At 35.4% G+C, this 19077-nt stretch overlaps 2 protein-coding genes across 3 annotated transcripts in view; one reads left to right on the plus strand and one right to left on the minus strand.

The window, feature by feature from the left end:
- Nucleotides 1–19077, plus strand: part of LOC119868539 (melanoma-associated antigen 9-like) — a 778808-nt gene that overhangs the window by 275496 nt on the left and 484235 nt on the right. The gene's annotated exons all lie outside the window — the stretch shown is intronic.
- The window catches only part of GABRA3 (gamma-aminobutyric acid type A receptor subunit alpha3), a 309088-nt gene that overhangs the window by 3669 nt on the left and 286342 nt on the right, over nucleotides 1–19077 (minus strand). The window lies entirely within an intron of this gene.

The raw sequence follows: 19077 nt of genomic DNA on the forward strand, positions 1-19077 counted from the left end.
GTATAACCTTGCCAATTATTTACTGAATATCTACTTGGTCAAAACTATGCTAGGTATTAGGGTCTAAATGGGAAGGTTAAAAGATGAATCCATCTCAATTCCTGTTTTCCAGGAATTTACAGTCCAGTGGGGAAGAGGGCTGTAGGAACACATTAGTGCTATATAATATGATCAGTAGTTCTAACACGTATGGGAAAATACCTACAGATGTTGGAAAAGGTAGCTCAGAGAAGGCAATGAGGTTTGTGGGCTGGGTTACAGAAGATAAGCAGGAGCTTGTCAGATGAAGATGCAGCACAAGCCAAGGGCACTACTTGTTTGAGGAGATGACAAGAAGTCTGCTGTAGCTGGATCACAGTGGACATGGCAAAAGCCTTGTATGCTGTGTCCTTCTCTGCCTACCCATGCTGACTTTGGGGTTTTTAATCAGGGAGGGGGTGTGGGATAAATGAGAGAGTGTTGGTTTAAGTAAATGAACCATCTCACTAATAGGACTTTTATAAAGCAATACTGTTCTTTCTCTTTAAGAATTGCAGCCACATTGCTACAAGTAGAAGGGGGACAGAGCTCTAAGACTTCTAAGAGCCTTGTAAATGCCTTAAATACTACATGGGACTCATTTATAATTAGTAACTTCATTGTGTGAATAGAGGCCTGCTGCTAAATGCCTCTGTTATTAAATAGCACTTTACTTGTTTTCCTGCTTACTTATTAATTTGCTTACTAATCTCTGTTTTTGTGGATAGACAAAAATGAGAAAGGAAAGAAAAGAACCCCACTACCTTGACTTTGCTAGAAGCTTTCAAGTTATTTCATTTAGTCACCATATAAACTGGTTATGACCAAGTCTCTGAAACAATCATTCCAAACAGCAAACACTTTCTTTAGCTCTATAAGTACTTTGTGTTCTATAGGTGAAGAGAAGCAGCAGTTGATTTAATCTCAGATTTTTAAAGCAATAAAGGAAAATTACCTTTTAATTTCCCTTGCCAACATGGCACATTTTAGTCAACCATTCTAATTTTTACCTAAATTGTCAAAGAAGAAAATCAAAGCAAAAGCTGTAGAGTCAAGAAGACAGAAACAGAAGGCAGATATTAATGGTTAATATTTATCCATTTCTGTATCTAGTTTTCAATACTTTCCTATGCTCTGGAATTTGATAGATACAAACTAGACTTAATTTTGATCAAGTTGTGATTCTATTCCTTCCTTCCTAGCCAGTGCCTGACTTAGGCATGTGATAGATGTTTCCTGAATAAAAAGAAAACCCTTCTCCCATCGAAGATTCTCAATGTGATTTCCAGTTTGTTACTCCTTAGTCTTGACCTCTCCTATACAGAGAACATAACTTTATAGTTCAGCTGGAGTAATTCCCACACCACCAAACTGAAATTGACTCCAAATTCCCCCAAGCAGTATGGCTCTCAGGACACCTTTCCTTCTAGAAAGCCACTTCATGTGGATTTTGGGATGAGGCAATGAAAACTTTTGTGGACCAATGCATGTCCAACTCAAGGGTTTTCCTCAGATGGCACTCTTGTCTATTGTTCTAGAAGTGCTAATTACAGGGTTAGTTGGAGCTCTGAATGTACTTGATACTCAGCCAGGACCTCAGAGTATATGCAGATATGGCCCAGTACTTCTGAATCTATCCTTTAACAGACATCCAACTTTCCTGAACTCCAGTTTTCATAAGTGGAGCAAAGTAATGGCATATATGCTATGAGGGATTCAAAGACATATCAGAGAAGTGACAAAAATAGTCCAGGATCAGATGGCTTCATGGGTAAATTCTATTAAACATTTAATAAAAGAGAGAACACTTTGAAATTCATTTTATGAGGCCAGCATTAACCTTGATATCACAACCAAAGACACCACACACACACACACACACACACACACACACACACTACAGCCCAAATCCCTGGTGAACATACATGCCAAAACCCCCAACAAAATATTATGGAATCAAATTCAACAATAAATTAAAAGGATTAATACCATGATCAAGTGAGATTTATTCCACTGATGCAAAGATGGTTCAAAATCCACAAATCAATGAATGTGATATACCACAACAACAAAAAAAGGATAAAGATCATATGATTATCTCAGAAGCAGAAAAAAAGCATATGACAAAATTCAGCATCCATTTATGATTAAAACTCTCAAAAAATGGAGGATAAAAGTGTACCTCAACATAATAAAAACCATATATGGCAAGCCCACAGTTTACATACTCAAAGGTGAAAAGCTGAAAGCTTTTTATCTAAGATCAGGAACAAGACAAAGATGTCCACTCCCATCATATTTTATTCAACATAGTATTACAGGTCTTAGCCACAGCAAAAAAGAAATAAAAGTCATTCCAATTACAAAAGAAATAAAACTGCTCTTATTTGTAGATGACATGATACTATATATAGAAAACCTTAAAGACTCCACTAAAAAAAAAAACTACTAGAACTAATAAATTCAGGAAGGTTGCAGGATACAAAATTAACATGCAGAAATCACTTGCATTTCTCTACACTTCTAATGAGCTAACAGAGAAATTAAGAAAACGCCATATGATTTCACTCATGTAGAGTTTAAGAAACTAAACAGATGAACATAGGGGAAAGAAAGGAAACATAAAATAAGATAAAAACAGAGAGGGAGGCAAACCATAAGAGACCCTTAACTCTAGGAAACAAACTGAGGGTTGCTGGAGGGGAGGAGGGTGGGAGAATGGGGTGATGGACACTAAGGAGGGCACTTGATGTAATGAGCACTGGGTATTGTATGCAACCAATGAACACTATATTATACCTATGAGACTAGTAATACAGGATATGTTGATTAAATTGAATTTAAAATTTTTAGGTAAGTTGTCTTTTAGTTTTGTTGACTACAATGGAATATTACTCAGCTATTAGAAATGACAAATACCTACCATTTGCTTCAACGTGGATGGAACTGGAGGGTATTATGCTGAGTGAAGTAAGTCAGTCGGAGAAGGACAAACATTATATGTTCTCATTCATTTGGGGAATATAAATAATAGTGAAAGGGAATATAAGGGAAGGGAGAAGAAATGTGTGGGAAATATCAGAAAGGGAGACAGAACGTAAAGACTGCTAACTCTGGGAAACGAACTAGGGGTGGTGGAAGGGGAGAAGGGCGGGGGTGGGGGTGAATGGGTGACGGGCACTGGGGGTTATTCTGTATGTTAGTAAATTGAACACCAATAAAAAATAAATTAAAAAAATAAATTAAAAAAAAGTTTTAGGTAAAAAACGCAAAGAAAGAAAACAATTTCATTCACAGTTACATTAAAAAAATAAAATATCCAGGAACAAATTTAACCAAAGGTGATTTATGACATTGATGAAAGAAATTGAAGACAACACAAACAAATGGAAAAATATATATACTGTGTTCATGGATTCGGAGAATTAACAATTTTAAAATGTCCATATTACCCAAAGCAATATATGAATTCAATGCAATCCCTGTCAAAACACCAATGGTGTTTTTCACAGAACTAGAACAAAAAAAGTTATAAAATATGTATGAAATCATCAAAAGACCCCAAATAGGTAAGCAATCTGGAGAAAGTGGAACAAAGCTGGATGTATCATGCTGATTTCAAACCATACTACAAGGTTATAGTGATCAAAATGGTATGGTACTGGTATGAAAATAGATACACAGACTAATAGAACAGAATAGGGGTGTCCAAAAATAAACTTATGAATATATAGCCAATAATCTATGACCAAAGTTAGGTAAAAAGATCAAATGGGGGAAAGGCAGTCTCTTCAATAAATGATTCTAGGAAAAAGAACAAAACTAGACCAGTATCTTATACAAAAATAAACTCAAAATGCATTAAAGGCCTGAGTGGAAGACCTGAAACATAAAACTTCTAGAAAAAAACAGGCAGTAAGCTATTTGTCATCAGTCTTAGCAATTTTTTTAAAGACAAATCTCCTCAGGAAATGGCAACAAAGGCTAAAATAAACAAATGGGATTATAGCAAACTAAAAAGCTTCTACACAGCAAAGAAGACCATCAACAAAATGAAAAGACTACATACTAAATGGGAGAAGATATATGCAAATCATACATCCACTAAGAGGTTAATATACAAAATATATGAGGAAGTTACACAACTTAATATAAAAAAAACCTAATTAAAAAATTGGCACAGAACTTGAAAACATACAGATGGTCAATTGACATATGAAAAGATGCTCAATATCACTAATCATCAGGGATAGGCAAACCAAAACTACAATGAAATATCACCTCACATTGGTCAGGATGGCTATTACCAAAAAGACGCAAAAAAAGCCTTGGTGAAGTTGTGGAGAAAAGGGAACCTGAACATACTGTTGGTAGGAATGTAAATGAATGCAGCCACTATGGAAAACAGTATCGAAGTTCCTCAAAAAATTAGAATTACCATATGACTCAGTAATTCCACTACTGGTTATTTACCTAAAGAAAATGAAAACACTAGTGACTCAGTAGGCTAAGTGTCTGCCTTTGGCTCAGGTCATAATCCCAGGGTCCTGGGATGGAGCCCCACATTGGGCTCCCTATTCAGTGGGAAGTGGGAAGCCTGCTTCTCCTTCTCTTTCTGCTGCTCCCCCTGCTTGTGCTCTCTCAATGTCAAATAAGTAAAATCTTAAAAAAAAAAAGAAAAGAAAAAGAAAATACTAACTCGAAGGGATACATAGACCCTATGTTTATTGCAGCATTATTTACAATAGTTAAGATATGGAAGCAACCTAAGTGCCCATTAATAGATGAATGGGTAAAGATATAGCATATATCTACAACGGAACATTACTCACCCATAATAATTTAAACTTATCATTTGCCACAACGTGGATGGACCTATAGGGTATTATGCTAAGTGAAATAACTCAGAGAAAAACAAATACCATATCATTTCACTTATATGTGGGATCTAAGAAAACAAACAAAACAGAAACGGACTCATAGATATAGGAAACCAGAGGGGAAAGTTTGGGGGAACAGGTTTGTTACCAGAGGGGAAGGATTGGGGGAACAGGTAAAATAGGTGAAAAGGATTAAGAGGTACCAACTTCCAGTTATAAATAAATAAGCCATGGAGATGTAATATATGGCATAGGGAATACAGTCAATAATAACTTTGTATGGTGACAGTAACTACACGTATGGGGATTGTTTCATGATGTATAAAATATGTTAAATCACTGTATACTCTCAAAATTAATAAGATACTATTAAGAAAGTATGTAAAATATTGAAACTAATAAGGTATTATCAGTTATACTTCAACAAAAAAGGCAAAAAAACATCAAAAACAAAATTGAAAAAAATCCCATCAACCCAATTTTTAAAATGGCAAAGGACTTGAATAAACATTTCTCTAAAGATATACAAATGGCCAACAAGCATTTGGAAAGATGCTTAACAGCACTAGTCATTAGGAAAATGCAAATGAACACCACAATGAGAGGGGCACCTGGGTGGCTCAGTTAGTTAAACATCTGTCTTCAGCTCAGGTCATGATCTCTAGGTCCTAGGATGGAGCTCTGAGTTGGGCTCCCTGCTCAGCAGGAGTCTGCTTGTCCCTCTGCCCCTCCCCCTGCTTGTGCTCTCTAATAAATAATTAAAATATTAAAAAAATAAAACCACAATGAGATACATACCACCTCACAGCCATTAGGATGTCTACTATCAACAACAATCACAATAAAACAGAAAATAACAAGTGTTGGCAACGATGTGGAAAAAATGGAATCCTTGTCTATTATTAGGAATGTAAAATGGTACAGCAACTATGGAAAATGGTATGTTGGTTCCTCAAAAAAATGAAAAATAGAATTAAAATGTTACCCAGCAATTCTTCTGGGTATATACCCACCAAAATTGAAAGCAAGGTTTCAAAGAGATATTTGTACATTCATGTTCATAGCAGCATAATTCCAAGAGCCAAAAGCCAAAAGGCGGACAACTGAAATGTCTATAGAGAAAAAAAAATGGATAAACAAAATGTGTCTATCCACACAATGGAATATTATTCAGCTTTAAATAGGAAGGATACTCTGACACATGCTATGATGTGAATGAATGTTGAGGACATTATGCTAAGTGAAATAAGCCAGTCACAAATGACAAATATTATATGATTCCACTTAAAGAAGGTACTTAGAGTAGTCAGATTCAAAGAGACAGTAGAATAATGGTTGCTAGGGGGAAGATGGAGGGGAGAATGGGGATGAACTGTTTAATGAGTAGAGTTTCAATTTGGTAAGAGAAAAAGTTCTGCAACGTGACCTCCTTGAGGGAAGGGATCATGTTTTACTGTTCACTGCTGTACCCTCAGCAACTAACACAGAACCTACCATGTAGTAGACATTCAGTAACTACTTAGATGAATGAATAACTCTGCAGTTTCTCAAAATCCATTATTCTGTTTTCTATGCTTTCTTAACTAGACCTGGCCAGATGATGTATTATTGTACTTACTCCCCAGCATCATCAACCTCCTCAGTCATTTCAATTCAATTCTTCTACTTGTTTCTGAAAAAAATTTCCATTGCCATTGATGGATTGGTGGCATTTATAAGCTTCTATTCTTGAATTCTTTTAGTCCTTCAATCTATGCCTGCAATCTTTCTCTGTGTCCATAATCAATTCCGTTTGCTATTTCCTGTAAAATCTATTTTAAATCTTGACAATTCCTTTTACCTTCTCCAGGAAGGATGTAAGAACCATTATATGAAATTTACTTTAACTCACTGTGTACCTTTTTACCCACGAAAACATAGTATTTAAAAGCAGATCAGGGGTAGAGCAGTATAATATATACTAGTCAGAGAAAATCTCTCTAAGAAGGTAAGCAGAGATCTAAATAAAATTCAGAAATCTGAATAAAATGAGGAAGCAAGCCATGAGAAGATCTGAACAACAAAACTTTCAGAGAGAAAGGATAGTACTGACAAAGCATCTGCCATTAGAAGGAGAATGACTTGTATAAAGATAATAAAGGAGGCTACTGTGACCTAAGTGGAGTGAATGATAAAAAATAATAATAAAAAAGAATAGGGCAGCCTGGGTGGCTCAGCAGTTTAGTGCCGCCTACAGCCCAGGGTGTAATCCTGGAGACACAGGATCAAGTCCCGCGTCGGGCTCCCTGCATGGAGCCTGCTTCTCCCTCTGCCTGTGTCTCTACCTCTCTCTCTCTCTCTCTCTGTGCCTCTCATGAATAGATAAAATCTTAAAAAAAAAGAATGGTAAAAGGTAGCATCATAGATCTGGGGACCAGATCCTATAAAGCCTTGAAAGTCATAGTAAGGATTATGGATTTTGATCTAAGTGTGTTGGGAAGCCATTAAAGTATTTTGAGCAAAATTTTTCTAATTTATAGTTTTAAATGATCATTCTGACTATTGAATAGGAAATAAATGGTTAGTGGAGGAATAAAATTAAGAGTCCAATCCCGTGAGGCTAGCAACAGATATGGAGACTTATGTGAAAAGAAAAATATCAAGGAAAAAGGGAACAACATGAAATCCCGATATATGAGAATCCAAGTGAACATCTGGAGCTTCAGAAGAGACATCTTTAGTATAAAAGAGTGAAAGATTAATGGTGTGAAAGCAATATTGGGGTTAGGTAGATGTGAACTACACTTCTAGAAAATGGGGTGAGATTAACAGCTTCTGCCAAGCAAAAAGGCAGCAAAAGGGAAGTTTCAGCTGAGAAATGAGTGTCAGTTAAGACAGGAGTTACTGGAGTAAAAAATAAATATTTTCAGTAAAAAAAAAAAGCTAATAATACAGAATGGTTTATTTCCCAGTTAACAGGAATTCCTGAGAGAAGTAGGGGGAAGCTTATAAAGGATGGGAGGATAAGTCTAGAAAAAAGCACAGTACAGTATAAAGATAATAAGTGAGGGGAAGATTAGAGGCACCTGGGTGGTGCAGTCGGTTAAGTATCTGATTCCTGGTTTCAGCTCAGGTCTTGATCTCATGGCTTGAGATAGAGCCCCACATCAGGCTCTGCACTCAGGAATATTCTGTCCCTCTGCCCCTTCCCCGACTTGTGAGCGCTCTCTCTCTTAAATAAATAAATCTTAAAAGAAGTGAGGGGAGGATAAATAACCATACAAGAAATAATTAAAACACTGTTTGGGGTGACTTTGAGGTAAGCCCTGTAGAGCACATAACCTCACATGTCTACAGTGAAATTTCTCATGAGGCTTTGATATCTGGTGGCCGTTCCTAACATATTAATACCATTGGCTGACTTAACTTTTATGGTCTTCCTGGAAAAACAAAACCCTAGAACAAGTATACAGGCTATCAGACCAATTTATTTCCAAAGTCCTTACCTAGTGGTGGAAACAGTAACAATGCTTGGCAAGTGGGACAACACAGAGTTCATTTGATAGAGCTGGCCATAGGCTCAATACTAGTTTATGATGTCACATGTGTCATCCAAGTGAAAAACAAAGACTGACCTTGGAATGGTTACAAATAATGTAAACTAGTTGTAAAAATCCTATATATAAAATGAGCAGGCAGGAGACAATAACTTTGGAAAGATGATAAAGAAAAATAGAGATAGCCACATGAGGTGAGCATTAAAGGACAAAGCAGTTTCCATGAAGTAAAGGTGTAGGTAATGACCAGGAAGCAGCAAGGAAGGAATGGATGAGTGGCCTTCACTTGAAATATTAGTTGAGGAAGAAGTTCCTTCAAGAAACAGCCAAGTTAAGGTAAACAGAAAAAAAAATGGAGAGAAAGTATTTTGGTTTTCTCTCTCCTGTGATAGTCCACACTTGGTCCTGTATCAGGGCTAGTATGTATATGCATATATATCTTACTTTCCTCTTTAGATCATCAGCTTCCGAGTACTAGGACCATCCTATGTTTAGTTCTGCATCCCACATATATTCCAGAAATGATTGCTATTTGTTTTTGTTTCAATCAGTTCACCAATGATAGAGTACTATTGTTGTTAGGGCATTTATATCTACCATAGAACAGGGTGGGAGGATTACCAGTTTATGACCACAACTTAACCCACAGGGAATAATATTTACCCCACAGAGAAAATACCAAGAGGTGTCTCTAATTTTTGGCTATATTTACAGGAATGCCCTACAGATTTAAAAGCCATTAATAACAATAAACTAAGATTTTCATGATGTGGATGGAGATTGAGTACTTTCACTAAAGTAAAATATTATTCTAGAGTATTCAAGTATTCTTATAGTAAGAAAAAGGCTAAGAATTACTGTATTTCCAAGATTTAGGTAAGAATATATGACCATTTTAATGTTGGTAAATTGAACACCAATAAAAAATAAATAAATAAATAAATTTATTAAAAAAAAGCAGTTCTTTTTAAAAAGATTTTTAGGGGGGGAAGGGCAGAGGGAGGGAGAGAATCTCAAGCAGGCTCCACGCCCAGCATGAGCCCAACATGGGGCTCAATCTTATGACCCTGGGCGATCATGACCTGAGCCAAAATCAAGAGTCAGACACTTAACTAACTGAACTACCCAGGTGCCTCAAAAGGCAGTTCTAAGAATAATCCTTTTACATGTAGAGGCTTATTTCTTCGTTTTATTTGCTCTTATCTTTAATTTTCAAAAGGTTAATCAAAGTAACATATTTTTAAAAAGAACTTAAAGGCTTACCTCAATGTACTCACCTTGTCCAGCAAGTCTTAATTATTTTTAATTCTCTTAAGTGATGTTTCTAAATTTCTAAATAATATGCTTATACTGTTATTAGTTTCACACATAACCAATCTTTTTTGATAATGACTTACCTCATTAATGCAACCCTTCCTCCATCCTCCAATACAATTATAACTTTTTAGTTCAATCAATAATCAATGATAACATCATTATAAATGACTATATAACTATATCTAGCCTCCTGCCCCGACCAAACTGGACTAGTTGCGCTCTCTGTTTGCTTGCTGCATAGCTTTCATTTTAAAGGACTTCTGTTCACTATGTCCTCTGTTGGATACTTTCTTTTCTGGATCCAATGTCCTTTTCTTGTGTTCTATTCTTCTGTTTTAGTAGAACACATCCTCCAGTATCTTCCTAAGGTAGAGTGAATGGGAAGTGACATTTCTGAGATCTTAGAGGTCTGAACACAGGACTCTAGTTTGAAAATCATTTGTCTCTCAGATTTATGAAATTTATTACTCCACTGTCTTCCACCATCTAGTATACTTGAGAAGTCTGATGCAATTCTGTTAACCATTCCTTTGCAAAAAAATTTCTTTCTAGAATCTTTATAGACTATCACTTTATCTCTTGTTTTCTGAAATTTCATGATAATGTGCCTTTATGTGGGCCTATGAAGTCACTTTCAATCTGGATGCTTATGTATTTCTGTTTATAAAAAGGTCTTATTATTAGTTCTTTGTTAATTTCCTTCATTCCTTTTCTCTGTTCACTCACTCTGCACCTTCTGAGTTGGATTACTTCCTGGATTCATTCCTGTCTCTTACTTTTTCTTGTACATTCTCAGTATTTTTTTTTTCATTTTGCCCTGCTTGTAGGGAGATTTTCCTCAGTTTATTTTCCCATCTCTCTGTTAAAATTTTTATATTGGCACTTCTTTTTAATTTCAAGAGCTCTTCCTTATCTCAATTTCCTTTTATATTAGTATTTTATTGCTTTATGGATATATTTACAAATATAAAGGTTAGAATTTTCTTTAATTCCCTAAATTATCTCTGTTCCTCCAAGATGAGTTTTTACAAAAAATCGTTTCTCTTTCATATTGCAAACTTCACTTTGGTAATCCTTGCCAATGTCATTTGACAACATAAAAGATGTCTGTATACTAAGTGTATCTGAGCTGAGCTTGTTGACTGGTGGATGACTTAAGATCATTTGGAAGCAGGTACTTTATGGGGTACTTCAAACTGTCAGTATGTCATGGTCTTTATTCTGGAGACATTCAGCTTCTTTAGAAACTTCTGCCGTTTTTCTGGAAAGTATACATTTGGCTGCAGATATTTCACATGTTGGGCATGCTCTGAGGTCTTGACTACTCTATACAAAGGCTTTTAAGCAATCTCCCTAGTTGCTTTATTCTCTGTTATACCAAGCACCTCAATCCTTGAGTTTCTCTCGGATTCTATCTTACTCCAGCTTAATAGATTAGTTCTTATTTTCACTTACCACATTCATTCTTCTAAAACAATGTTTTAAAATCTCTTGTATGACTGAAATCCCTTCTCTCCTTTTCCTGGTACTTATTTATACCTATTTTATTTCTTTACTCTCATTTTAGTGGGATTGTCAGAGAAAGCAGTGATAAATACATAGTTGATCCTCAGAAGCCCACAGTTCATCTACTTTTCAGAATGCAATTATAAGGTCGTCATTTGTCTTCATTTGTAAATTAGGTTTTGTTTTTACCTATTCCTTCTTTTCCTTTCCTTTATAATCTTTCCCCTCACATTTTACCTAATCCCTAATCATAGTATAAATCAGAAATAAATTTTGAATCATTTATATTATTTTTAAATCCATTCTAGCTTTATAAAGCAAATAAAGTTTAATATGTTTCTTTAAAGGAGGAAAAAATTAAACTGAGTTATAATTAGGTAACAGTATTTTAATTTTCAATGCATTTCACTTTTTATGTGGGTCAGTGGTTCTCACTGTTAGATCCTTTACTTGTAGTGGTATAGACATAACATAGCATCTTCATATTAAAGATCCATGATTTTTGTGTTCCGTAGGGTTTTTTCCCTCCAAATCTCATAATCGCTTTCTTTTAGATAGCTTAAATAGATTGACCATGGAGAGGGACTAGGAAAAAAGACTGATATCACCATCTTTGCAGAAGAGTTTTAGATTATTCTTTTTGTCCTTTTTTCATTTTCAGCCCTCCTTGGAATTGGAGAAACGGTCATCCAAAGTCTCTTACTAATCTATTCTAGTTCTCTCTCTCTCTCTCTCTCTGCTTTCAAACCATTCCTGCATCTCTTCTGAGCTATGGGGAAAAAAAGTCCACCATGTTTTTCAAAAGACATACATGACAGTCTTTCAGATATCTGAAATTAGTGATCATAATTCCCTTGAAGTATGTGCCCCTTCTCCAGTATAGTAACCAAACTAGAACAGTATGCTTTAAACATGGCTCAGACAGTATAGAATAAAAAGAGATTATTATCTCACTTGTTCTAGGTAATTGTTAACTCAAACTCAAATCAAATTTGGCTTTTTGAAAGTTGTCCCACATGGAATGCTTACATTAAATTTGCTTTTCCCCTATACCCCAGCATCCTACTTATAATGGGCAATTATTATTAAGCTTTCCTATCAAGAACTAATGTTTTTAAATCTATGTGTAAGAATTTGTTTGATTCAGCTAATATTAATCTCTTGATTTCAGCCTGTTCTCTGAACTTGAGAAATTATTTTTGATTCATAATTCAGAAGATAATCTTCTCCAACCAACATTCATTAATGGAACTTATAAATTTGAATTATTGATAACAATTAAGAGGAAAGGATCAAATGGACCTCTGTGTATTATCACAGGGATGTCCATTCAGGTTGACTCCCATCCATCAGTCAATTCTATTTGACTTCAGTTAGTTAACCAGTGACATCAGTCTAATTGTACTATTTTTTCAACTGCTATTTCTTCTTCATGAAGTCATAATTTTAAAAAACGTAGTTAGATGTTTTGATAAAGTATATGATATTCCCTGGTCTACCAGCCTAGTAAACTTTTAATATAATTTCTTAAGGTTAGTTTGGCATAATTTCTTCTTAGTGAATTCAGGCTGAATATCAGTGATTAGTGCTAATTGCTCTTAAACATCTTCTTACTAATATATTCTAGGGACCTTTCAGTTTAATATGTCAGAGTAAGGACATCTTTGCTTCCTTCTCCTCTCTGGAACCAAGTAAAAACTGTAAGGAAAATGGGAGACAGAAACTCAAACTCTAGTTTTGATGAAATGTGAAAGCATTTTTAATCCTGATCCCAAAAAGTAAGGCTCCCAAGAGCAGTAAAATTGGATCAGGGTAAAAAAGACACTGAGCATGCCTCCTACTCTGGATTTCGGGTCAAGAATAGTCTTAAAATGTAAGTGGCAAGACCTGAGTGAGGAAACAAATGACTCCCATTTTGAAACAAAATAAGTTTTCAGACTGACGGTGAGAACATCCTGAAACATTGTTTGACCACCATTTCGTGTCAGAGGAGGTAGAGACTAGAAAAATTAAAGGATATAATACTACACACACACACACACCTCTACACCATACATAGAGGATTTTCCTATGAGCAAGGAAAACATCTTGGTAGGTAGAAGCAGAATCAAAACTACAATGAGGAGTACTCCCAAGAATTTATATAGATAATAGTACTCAAATTAAGTAGTCTCAACTACTTCCTACTATCCTATTCACTCTCTCAGTCCCTCCCCAAAATGATACTGTCACGCATAGCAGGGCTAGTAAAGAATTCCCTTAATGCAACTCAGGTAATAACTGAAAACAAACTAATATGGTACTGACGTAAAATATGTTGCAAAAGGAAGGAAGTTACCAATAAATGGTTGTGGAACAGCATGAAAAAGCAAACATAAAACACATAAAAAATAGGTTAACAAAGACCATTTTGTGGCATGTTATTTTTCGTTACATGAATTTTATGAAGATGAAGACACACTGGTAAAAATGATCAGAGACATCGAAGACAGGCTTGAGAAAAATGAGCAAAGTGAAATGGAAAATAAGTTAAAAATTATTAGAGAAAAATAATAGATATGGAAGACAAAGCTCTATGATATGTATAATTTGTGCTCTAGGAAGAGAACAGAACACAGATAGATATGTTTTAGGAAAGCTCAAGCTTCTTCTATTTCAAAAAACAGAAATGGAAGGAAAACTTCCAAATTCATCCTATGAGGCCAACATTACCCTGATTCCAAAACCAGACAGAGACTCCCCTAAAAAATAGAACTACAGGTCAATATCTTATGAACACGAATGCAAAAATTCTCAATAAAATACTAGCAAGTCAAATCCAACAGTATATTAAAGGAATCATTCATCACGACCAAGTGGGATTTATTCTGTTGCTACAAGGGTGGTTTAATATTTGCAAATCAATCATTGTGATACAACACATTAATAAGGGATAAGAACCATATATTCCTTTCAATAGATGCAGAAAAAGCATTTAACAAAGCACAACATTCACTCATGATAAAAACCCTGAACAAAGTAGGGATAGAGGGAACATACCTCATCATTAATAAAGGCAATATATGAAAAATCCACAGTTAATATCATCCTCAATGGGGGAAAACTGAGAGCTTTTCCTCTATGGTTAGGAACAAGACAGGGATGTCCACTCTCACCACTACCACTGTTATTTAAATAGGGAAGTCCTAGCTTCAGCATTCAGACAAGAAATACAAGGCATTCAAATCAGCAAGGAAGAAGTCAAACTTTCACTACTTGCAATGGCATGGTACTCTATATAGAAAACCCAAAGACTCCACCAAAAAAAAAAAAAAATCACTAGAAGTGAATTACAAATTCAGTAAAGATGTAGGATACAAAATCAATATATAGAAATCTGTTGAATTTCTATATACCACCAATGAAGCAGCAGAAGGAAATCTAAGAATTGATCCCATTTACAATTGTACCCCAAACCATAAGATACCTGAGAATAAGCCTAACCAAAGAGATAAAAGATCTGTATTTTAAGAACTATAAAACACTGATGAAAAAAATTGAAGATGACACAAAGAAATGGAAAAACATTATATGCTCATGGATTGGAAGAATAAACAGTGCTAAAAGGTCTATACCACCCAAAGCAATCTACACATTTCATGCCGTCCCTATCAAAATACCAACAGTATTTTTCACAGCGTTAGAACAAACCATAGTAAAATTTGTATAGAACCACGAAAAACCTTGAATAGTCAAAGCAATCTTGAAGAAGAAAAGCAAATCTAGAGGCATCACAATTCTGAATTTCAAGTTATATTACAAAGCTGTAGTAATCAAGACAGTATGCTCCTGGCACAAACACAGACACATAGATCAGTGGAAAAGAATAGAAAACCCAGAAATGAGCCCACAACTATATGGTCAGCTAATCTTTGGCAAACTAGGAAAGAATATTCAGTTTAAAAAAGATAATCTCTTCAACAAATGGTGTTGAGAAAATTGGACAACATGCAAAGTAATGAAACTGGACCACTTTCTTAAACCATACACAAAAATAAATTCAAAATGGATCAAAGACCTAAATGTGAGACAGAAAATCATCAAATTCCTAGAGGAGAACACAGGTAGCAACCTCTCTTTTTTTTTTTTTTTGGTAGCAACCTCTTTGATGTAGCCAGAGCAACTTCTTACTAAAGTATGTCTCCCAAAGCCAGGAAACAAAAGCAAAAATGAATTATTGGGACTTCATCAAAATAGCTTCTGCAAAGCAAAGGAAACAACACAACTAAACGGCAGCCTATAGAATTGGAAAATATATATGTAAATGACATATCTGATAAAGGGTTAGTATCTAAAATGTATGAAGAACTTATAAAACTCAACATCCCAAAACCAAATAATCCAGTTAAAAAATGGGCAGACGACATGAAAAGACATTTTCCCAAAGACCTCAGATGGCCAACAGACATGAAAAGATGCTCAACATCGCTCACCATCAAGGAAATACAAACCAAAACCACAATGAGATAGCACCTCACACCAGTCAGATTGGCTAAAATTAACAACTCAGGAAACAACAGATGTTGGTGGGGATGCAGAGAGAGGGGAACCCTCTTGCACTGTTGGTGGGAATGCAAAATGATGCAGCCACTCTGGAAAACAGTATGGAGTTGCCTCAAAAAGTTAAAAATAAAACTACCCCATGATCTACCAATTGTACTACTAGGTATCAATGCAAAGGATCAAAAAATATTGATTGTAAGGGAAACATGCACCCCAATGTTTGTAGCAGTAATGTCCACAATAGCCAAATTATGGAAAGTGCCCAAATGTCCATCAACTTATGAATTAAGAAGTTGTGTGAGATATATATACCTCACAACTTTCATTATATATAAAGGAATATTACTGAGGATAAAAAATAACAAAATCTTGACATTTGCAATGATGTAGATGGAGCTGCAGAGTATTATGCTAAACAAAATAAGTCAATCAGAGAAAGACAATTATAACATGGTTTCTCTCATATGTGGAATTTGAGAAATAAAACAGGATCATAGGGGAAGGGAGGGAAAAATAAAATAAGATGAAATCATAGAGGGAGACAAACCATAAGAGACTCTTAACTATAGGAATCAAACTAAGGGTTGTAGACGGGAGGAGGGTGGGAAGACAGGATAACTGGGTGATGGGCATTAAGGAGGGCATGTGATATAATGAGCACTGTTAGACGAGATCAGGCGCGTTCAGGGTGGTATGGCCGTAGACTAATGAGCACTGTTATATGCAACTGATGAATAACTGAACTCTGCATTAGAAACTAATACAGTATATGTTAACTAATTGAATTTGAGTTTTTAAAAAGTTGTATATATGTATTTGTACATATAGACACACATACATACAATGGAATATTACTCAGCCATAAAATAGAACAAAATCTTGACATTTGCAATGACATTGATGGAGTTGGAGAGTATAATGCTAAGTGAAATAAACTGGTCTGAGAAAGACAAATATCATGATTTCACTCATATGATGAATGTAAGAAACAAAACAAATGAACACAGAGTGAGAAAGAGAGGCAAACTATAAAAAAAACTTCTTAACTACAGAGAGCAAACTGATGGTTACAGGAGGGGATGTGGGTAGGGGGGTGGATTAAATGGATTAAGGAAGGCAGTTGTTTTGATGAGCACTGAGTGTTGTATGTAAGTGATAAATTACTAAGTTGGACATCTGAAACTAATATTAACACTGTAGTTAACTAATTGGAATTTAAATAAAAACTTGAAAAAAAACCCACATGCTCTCCTAGGAAAAATTTCATACAGATAGACCAAAATATATCCTTGTAAAGTAACTGGAATTTGTAATAAGATACATATGTATGGGCTTCTAGGCCATAAAATCAAATCCTCTATTCTGTAAGAGATTTTCAGTTTGGCTTTTAAATTTCTTCGTAACAAGGGTGCCTCGGTGGCTCAGTTGGTTAGGCATCCAACTTTGGCTCTGGTTATAATCTCAGGGTTCTGATATTGATCCCCACATTGGGCTCCACGCTCAGTGGGGAGCCTGCTTCTCCCTCCACCTTCTGCCCTCTCCTACCTGCTCTTTCTCTCTCTCTCAAATAAATACATAAACTCTTCTTTAAAAATTCTTCAGAACAACAGTGATAGAATTGAGCATAGCAATCAGTGTCTACATGGACATCAAAGAGAGAATGGGACCCATGAATTGTACAACAGCCCAACTACAGTTCAAGTATAAACACAATTGACAGATAATTTAACACATGCAAGATAGTAGGAAATAAAGTTCCCATGAGCTTTAAAAAGGAAAAAAAATTCTAGAAGATAGCCTTGAGGTAACTAAGCAATGAATGGAAAAATGGGCTATCTTCTTAAAATAGTCCTTTTATCCATTTAAATGTAGAACTATGACTAAACAACTATAGGAATTATGGATGCACAAAAGCATGTAAATGTTATAAGCCTCAACAATGCAGAAATAGTTTGACAATGCATTGACAGCATTATAACAAACAAAAATTAGGAAATGACAAGAACAGAGAAGGTGAGAGATAAGTATACTATTTTCCTTGTCTTGTAGTGTGTGAGGGGTCAATAGACGTTGTTCATAGATGACAAATCAAGTATTAGATGGATCAAAATATTTTAAGGATACAAAGGAAACAACTACACTAAGTATAATAATAAAACCAACCAAAATTTCCTATGATAGAGTAGATATAGTTAGTAGAAATAAGCTTATTTCTTCATAATTTATAGCAAGGACTTAATAAATTCTATCTATATAGTGAAAATCTATTCTAAAATTTTGCCAACTCACCAGTCTGTATTCTATGAAATATATCTTTTCCTCCAGTTTGAAAAATCTTCATTATCTTTTCTCTTCTCCATGATTCTTCATAGTACTGGAATGGTTCTGGGACCACATCTGCCAGTTCTTTTTAGCCTCTTTGGATAGTCTTCATCTAGATCTAGAGATCTGAACTCTTTTAAAGCAGCCAAGGACAATAATCTTGATTTCACAGTATTTGTTTTATTCCTACCAACTCTAGTTGGTTTATTGGGTTTTTAATCCCCCTCCTTCCCATTTCTCCACCAATCCAACTAACATTTATTCAGCTTTTACTATGAATCAGGTGTTGTGCAAGAATACTGGCTAGTTAGAAAGATGATGCAGACAAGCCCCTGCCCTCAAGATGTTCAGTCTAATGAGTAAGTGGATAAACAACTCTAATACAAATACAGGATTTTAATAGTAGGAGCACCCTCTCCCTACTGAAAGAAAAGCTAAAACTATTTGGATGATTCTTGGAAAGATTCTATGGAGAAAATAGCTTTTAATCTGTGTCTTGAAGAATGAGTAGGAAAAAAAAGGAGTAGATCTTCACTAGGCAGGAAAAAATAAAAGAATATTCTGGGTACAGCATAAATAAATAAGCATAGACCCAGAAGGAATAATGGTCACTTTAGTTTGATTGTAGTGGGAATACACTGAAAAGTGAAGGGCAGAGTTAGCCCTAGAGATTGTATTTATAGAGCCACTCAGAAAAGTACACAATGTGTTCCCCTTGATTCTAGCAGTATCGTACTCAGGGTCGGTCCCTCATCACAAGACATCAACCTTCTATGATACCTACCCTCTTTTCTTTGACCCCAGAAAACACTCCACATTGCCAAGAAGCACTCCAGTTGAGAATTGGATTGATGACCCCAGTGAATAGCACACAGCCTTGGCCAGTTCCCACAGGCTGCAGGCTGCCCACTCCTGGTTCCAATACAGTTCTCTCAGGGAGTGCTTCCCAGCCCCCA

The sequence above is a fragment of the Canis lupus genome, chromosome X (genome assembly GCF_011100685.1).
Source record: "Canis lupus familiaris isolate Mischka breed German Shepherd chromosome X, alternate assembly UU_Cfam_GSD_1.0, whole genome shotgun sequence".
In the NCBI taxonomy this organism is placed as follows: Eukaryota; Metazoa; Chordata; class Mammalia; order Carnivora; family Canidae; genus Canis; species Canis lupus.